The sequence below is a fragment of the Hyperolius riggenbachi genome, chromosome 1 (genome assembly GCF_040937935.1).
Source record: "Hyperolius riggenbachi isolate aHypRig1 chromosome 1, aHypRig1.pri, whole genome shotgun sequence".
Taxonomy (NCBI): Eukaryota; Metazoa; Chordata; class Amphibia; order Anura; family Hyperoliidae; genus Hyperolius; species Hyperolius riggenbachi.
In genome coordinates this window covers 131,497,521-131,504,709 of record NC_090646.1, presented here as the reverse complement: position 1 = coordinate 131,504,709, position 7,189 = coordinate 131,497,521, and the positions used below count along the sequence as shown (strand labels likewise).

The 7,189-nt window shown below is 43.0% G+C and overlaps 1 long non-coding RNA gene and 1 other non-coding gene across 2 annotated transcripts; both read right to left on the bottom strand.

Moving 5' to 3' along the window:
- Positions 1-1,062: 1,062 nt before the first annotated feature.
- LOC137565979 (uncharacterized) lies at positions 1,063-7,006 on the bottom strand. Its single transcript, XR_011030965.1, has 2 exons — positions 6,522-7,006; positions 1,063-3,140 (listed from the first exon to the last, which is right to left on the bottom strand). It is a non-coding gene; the product is annotated as an uncharacterized lncRNA (long non-coding RNA).
- Positions 6,320-6,439, bottom strand: LOC137532915 (small nucleolar RNA SNORA26). The gene has a single exon (XR_011024069.1). It is a non-coding gene; the product is annotated as a small nucleolar RNA SNORA26 (small nucleolar RNA).
- Positions 7,007-7,189: the final 183 nt, after the last annotated feature.

Sequence of the window (7,189 nt, the reverse complement as noted above, 5' to 3'; positions counted from 1 at the left end):
TTAGAACCTGAGTACAAGTCTTTTGAACAACTGTTTTCAAAATGCAGACATTTTCTAGCTTGTTATTTAGCTTGCACGCTACATATTTAAAGAGACTAACAAAATTCAGCCTCATTTCTTCTACCCTGTAAGTTCCTATACCGGTTGTAATGTGGTCTGGATTGCTGCAGCCTTTCCTGGTTGCACAGTGGCTGTATTATCTGTTATATAATCTAATCTTTCCTCTGATGGCTTTGTCAGGCTCAGGCTGGAATGTACTTCTCTGCTTGTTATAGGCAGAAGCTATACACACCCTCTCCAGGCCATCACATGCTATGTCTCGTTTGTAAACGCTGCCTAAAACTGGCAATTACAAGCCAGGATTGCAGCAGGGAGTGCAGAGGAAAGTTCAATAGACTGATTAGTACTACAGATAAAAAAAGCACTTCTCTTAAGCCAGGCACCTCAGTACCCATTACAGATAGTCAATGAGATGCAAATTATTCTGACTTTCATACAAATTGCACACAACCTGGAACTGGGCTTCCTGATGCTTTTGATCAGGCTACTTCCTATTTGCAATGTGCGTTAAATCTGCACACAAGTCGGAATTACAGTATTTGATTCTCACAGACCACCTCTACTGGCCATGAAGATGTACGAGTTGGCTTGACAAGTTCTTGACAATAAGACAACTGAGGTAGTAACGGTCATGTCTAGTAGTACTGGAGAAGCATGTGATTTGTTTGATGAGCTGATAGATTTGCAAAGCTCTGATTTGCTGTGATCACATCCAGCTTTAGCACATGATCATGACTAGCAAATCAGAGAACTTACATATCCCATCACCTGATCAAATAGACATGACAACCACTACTGACCGGTCAAAGGTTAGACCTACTTGCATCATTTCAGAGTTGTGCAGCTCAAACTTTGTGCCTCCAAGGCATTGCTTACAGAAAATGGTATCAAATCAGAAAGTAGAATGAAGAGTTCATGCATGGTGCAGCAGTAACGAGGGCTTCTCTGTACTGCAGGTAAACCATTGTAAAATCTGCCATTGACAAGTAATCACACAAAAACTGGTGCAAAATGGATTTTTTTATTTACATATGTAATTTACAACTAGAGCAATATACAACATTTATACAGCTATAGTTTGTGTTAAAAGGAGAACTTAACCCTGGCAGTTAAATGTACATTTAAAAGAGCCACGTTAATTTGGGCACAAGATATTGCTGATAGGATAAGATGCACTGATTATCTGTAACAATTGATGTTCTAACTCCCCTGCATCTATGCCTAACACTAACCTACCTATGCCCAACATGAACATAGCTGCAATTAAACAGCACTATCTGCAGTCACTGCCACTGAACTCCCGTGCCCAGAGTACCAGCCACAGCCATTAATATTGCAAAGCCCAATTTCTGGGCCAAAAATAAGGCAACACTTGTTTAACCACTTCAGCCTACAGCTTCGAAAATCGTATGCATCCAAGCAATGTTCACCTCCCATTCATTCGCTAATAACTTTATCGCTACTTATCAAAATTAATTGATCTATATCTCGTTTTTTCCGCCACTAATTAGGCTTTCTTTAGGTAGTACATTTTGCTAAGAGCCACTTTACTGTAAATACATTTTAACAGGAAGATTAAGATAGAAATGGAAAAAAAACATTATTTCTCAGTTTTTAGTCATTATAGTTTAAAATTAATACATGCTACAGTAATTAAAACCCATGTATTTTATGTGCCCATTTGTCCCGCTTATTACACCATTTAAATTACGTCCCTATCACAATTTATGGCGCCGATATTTTATTTAGAAATAAAGGTGCATTTTTTCAATTTGCGTCGATCACTATTTACAAGCTTATAATTTTAAAAAATGTAATAAGATACTCTCTTGACATGTATATTTAAAAAGTTCAGACCCTTAGGTAACTATTTATGTAGTTTTTTTTTAATTGTAATTTTTTTTATTATTTTTTTTAATACAAAAATGTATTTGGGTAATTTTAGTTTGGGAGGTAAATAGCCAATTTTAGATGTAAAATAATGTATTTTTTATTCAATACAGGTATGTGGGTGCAGTTTACTATTTGGCCACAAGATGGCCACATTCAAAAAGTTCCTAGATGCGAACGATGTCGCATCTAGGAACTAAAATGAAGAGAAGTTGTTTCCTGGGGGCAGAAATACCACGCTCTCTGATGAGAAAGCGTCGGTATTTCTGCCGGGGGAATTATATTCCCATTCACTGATCGGGGGGCAGCGGGAGGCAGCGGGCGGTGCGCGCGGCCGCGCGCCCGATCGCGCGCACCACACGGCTGCAGCACCACTGCCTATCTGGACGGATATATGCGTCCAGATATGGCGAAGTGGTTAAAATGCAAAATTCTCTTTACAGAAAATAACATTTTTATTGCAGCTTGGGTACCAGGCAGACTAAATAGCAGGGAAGTAATCTAGACTTGCAGAAACCACTATCTTCCAGCCTGCACACTACAACTTGTTTTCTCTTTTACAATAAAAAAGATAAATTTAGCTGGTGGAGACCGAATTTAGTGTTAAGAGTCTTCAGAAGTTCTAAGCACTGTAGCCTCTCAGCAGGCTCACTTATTTGATGGAGTTTGGGGGAAAATAGGGCAATCAAGCATTGCAGTTGAATGGATAACAGGGAGGCTCTCAATACATAGGATAGACTGAGAATAGCAACTTAATGTTAAAGCAAACCTGTAATTTCTCAAAAAAAAAAAAAAAATAGATACTTACCAGAGTAGAAGGAAGCCACTGGATGAGGCTTGTATTGCTGACCTTTTTTGAAGATACTATAGTTGAAGTCACATCTCTGCAACCTGTTCATAGCTACTTACCACTTGGCTGGATGCTTTATTTGATGGGACAAAGTGAAGCGAAGTTGCTAGACTGGAAACATTTAGACCGACTGCCCCGCAGGGTAGGATACTCTGTTAACATTTTCCTGGAGAATCACCTGACGGAGGGTGGACAATGGAATCTATAGGGCACAGGCCATTTCCCTTTGGCTTGCACCTTGTTCATGTTGTCCACCAATCCACCCCCTATGAAAATCACTTAATTCCATGGCACATTTGTTTCAATGTAGCCTTCATCTTCTTGCGAATACTGATCACACCTAGAAATGGAGACATTTGTTAGGTCGAAAACACATTGCAACAAGAACTGCAATCATAGGCGTCTCAAATGAAAACTTTAAATGTTAAGAAGCTACAAAATACAGTACATTACACAAGTTCTATACCATCCTTGGGAAGGACTCTTTCCCTGCATCCTCAATGGAGGCATTTTGCCTACACTTGTATTGCTTTACTTAAAGTGCCTCCACCACAGCAGGAGTGCCAAGACATTTTCCAGCGTAAATTCAAACAAACTTTTGCCTTATGGCAGGCAAACATCCAATTTTTATTTGCCAAATTTACCACCTCTGTATAGTACAAAAAAAAGCTTAGCTACACAATCTGTTCATAATCACAAAGAGGAGTATGTCCGGGACTGCAGAAGGTGTTTATTGGATGGTAACAGGGCAAATGTAACAGTTCAGCATGAACAATTTGTTACAGAGTTGCAATGTAGCATTGGGGTGGATGTGACAGGAGTGGGGGCTGGGCACAAGTAGTAGGTCAGAGCCTAGGAAGAAGCACATCTCACATGAAAACGTCCCATCAGGCATACTTGCGACCAGTATCCACAGACATCACATCCTCCACAATTGTACGCCAAATTTTAGCAGTCATGCTTGTTCTGTCACCATTCAATAAAACACCTTCTGCAGTAGGTCTGAGGTTTCGGGGAGCCAGCACTGAATTCCCCCCGCAGCTATAGGGGACAGGGAAGCCTCATTGGGACCCAAGGCTTCCCCCTCCCAAAGTTACTATCCTCCACAGGGTTTTTTTCAGTACAGGTTCTATTTAAGAGAATACCAGTTGTCTGACTACTGCTGATACTCAGCCTTTATTCTGCATTCTTGTTTAGGGTCTATGGCTGAAAGTATTATAGCTTTCTGACAAATAAAAGATCAGCTGCACGCTTGTATCAGATCTGTGAGTCAGACACTACTAATGCCAGAATGATCAGCAGGACTGCCAAGCAACTGGTATAGTTTGGCAGCCTACATCTACTGCTTGCTTCATACTCTCGTTAAAACTGATGTGTGCAATTTGCAAATACCTGCACAGCATTCCAATCTCACTGTAAGAGAAACAAGGACAGTCTTTACATTTCAGCAAAGCCAACCAGAAGCAGAAATTAAAACTCCCACCTTCTGTGCTGCATGCATTGCTGGCCTTTCACAGAATCACAGGGGAGATACCGTGGTCCCAATAGTTTATATACTAAGGTTGGAGAACCATGGAGAGCAAAATTGATGCACCAAATCAGATTGTGTAAATGACTCATGTTAAAGAAAGCCCATCTACATGTAGACTAATTGTACTAAACAGTCAATAGTATACAAGTGTTCTGATCTACACTAGTAAGTTCCTAGCAGCGTAGCCTACCACGCTGGACCATTTGATGCAGTGCTGCGCTGTGGCCTGTTGAGCTACCGATGTTCCTCCCCAATTAATTTTCAGTACCCATCAATCAAATGTATGACTGATGTGACTTGCTGGGGCACAGATTACTGGCTGATTGGATTCCAGTGGATGTATCACTCAATAGAAATGAATGGGGAGCGCTAGAAAGTACCATATAGTATCCATAACAGTAAAGAGGAGCCACATGTTTCACCCGGGAATCAAACTGAAAAATCTATAAAATGTGGCTACTCTAAGGCCAATATCCGGGAACTAACTCAGTAGGTTTTGTTTTTGGGAGGTGGGAGGAAAAAAAAAATGAGTGCCAAAGAAACCCCATTCAAAATCCATGTAGATATTGTTGAGATGCAGAGCAGGGTGGAAGCTCCATCTTCTATGCCATCATGCTGCCCTACTTAACCATGCAGATCAGGTCACACAGACTATAAATACAGTGGTTTAGGTGCAAACACATCAGATTTTAGGCCCGATTGTCATTAAAACTTGTCAGATAAAAAGTCGTTCAAACTCGTACACACGACAAAATGTTTCAAATGCCAATTACAGCTAATTTGCATGTCGTTTGACTGGTCAATGGACTTGATAGAACAATGGACTAGATCAAATGACTGATCAAACAACTTGTTTGAAAGTCTATTAGTGTCATTTGTACGACAGTCCATGGATCCACCAAGCGGATCAGTCAAAACTGCTGCCATCAGTCTAACGATCATTTGTACACACGCCAAACTGTCGTTTAAATGACCAGTTTGAACGACAACTTGCTCAGGAATATCAGCCGTGTGTATGTACCTTTACATGAGGCTGCGGGTCTGCTATTAGGCGAGAAAGGTTTACAGCCCTTATCTGTCTCAGGGCAATATTAGAATACTGCAATGATTGCTAAAAGATAAAATTATGCTATTTATACACTAGTTAATTTGAACTGAACGTTCACTGTAAGTGAAGCTAGTGACCCCCTCAGGCTTGACCTAGGCAAGGGTTGCAAACTTAGGCCATCTACGTTTGTTAACCACTTGCCGACCGCACACTCATAACGTGCGTCGGCAAAGTGGCAGCTGCAGGACCAGCGACGCAGTACTGCGTCGCCAGCTGCAGCCTAATTAATCAGGAAGCAGCCGCTCGTACGAGCGGCTGCTTCCTGTCAATTCACGGCGGGGGGCTCCGTGAATAGCCTGCGGGCCGCCGATGGCGGCTCGCAGGCTAGATGTAAACACAAGCGGAAATAATCCGCTTTGTTTACATTTGTACGGCGCTGCTGCGCAGCAGCGCCGTAAGGCAGATCGGCGATCCCCGGCCAATCAGCGGCCGGGGATCGCCTCCATGTGACAGGGGACGTCCTGTCACTGGCTGCACAGGACGGATAGCGTCCTGTGCAGCCCAGATCTCCCGGGGGAGCAGGTAGGAGAGGGAGGGGGAGGATTTCGCCGCGGAGGGGGGCTTTGAGGTGCCCCCCCCCGCAAAATGCCAGCCAGGAGGAGCGATCAGACCCCCCCTGCACATCATCCCCCTAGTGGGGAAAAAAGGGGGGCGATCTGATCGCTCTGTGTGCCCTTTGATCTGTGCTGGGGGCTGCACAGCCCACCCAGCACAGATCACCTAAAACAGCGCTGGTCCTTAAGGGGGGGTAAAGGGTGGGTCCTCAAGTGGTTAAATCACTTACGTTCCACTTTTACCTAATCTTTGTAAGTCATGCCCCAGTATACAAAAGCAAGGTGTTAAAGACAGCAACCCTACAAATATATGTACAAAGGTTTCAAACTGTTGCTCCCGACAGGATTCAAAGCACACACGTTGCGGTTTACTTTGAGTTTTTGAAAGCATTGCTATGCCCCCCTATGTTGGCCACTTAAAGAACAGATCATCTTAAAGTGGGCAAAGCTGAAAGGGGATTTTTTTTTAACTGATCAGTACAGTGGCATTTAAGATCATGGTTTGGGGAATTAAGTTTTAACTCTCACCTTTTAAAAGAAAAAAAATTTTGGACAGAAACTACTAGATTTGCAGTTAACTTCTCTATGTAGTCCTCATCTAGACACATTTTTCCCAGCTTTTCTTCACTCTCCGAATACAGTTATTGTAGAAGTCTGTAGATTGCGCCTTAAACCACTCCACTTCAAGAATGACGTGATTTGTGTTGTCAAATGGGCAACCCTGCAACATTTTCTTCATTCCTGGGGAAAATTAAAAAAAAAAAGTCGCTTGGAGTGAGGTCGAGAGAATAAGGCGGATGCTGCAACATCTCGATGACATGCCATTGCTTTCTCAACTGCAGCCTGAGGAGTGAACTGGTGCATTATCAGCCAGGAGACTAATGCCTCTGAGGAGCAAACCGCCACGTTTCTATTTCAAAGCATCTCACAACTTGTCCATAAGATTGTTGTAGTGTGAGCCAGTGATGGTTCGTCCCTTTGCAAGGTAATCTTAAAGGGAACCTTAACCGTGGCCCCCCCCCCCCAAAAAAAAAAATTCACTTACCTGGGGCTTTCCCAAGCCTCCTGCAGCCGTCCTGTGCCCGCGCCGGTCCTTCGGTACCCTCCGGTCTCCCTCTGCGGCCAAGTTTCGTTTTCGTCCGACTGCCAGTCCTCCGGCAAAGCGTCCTCTTCCGCATTACCCATCGTAAAGAGCG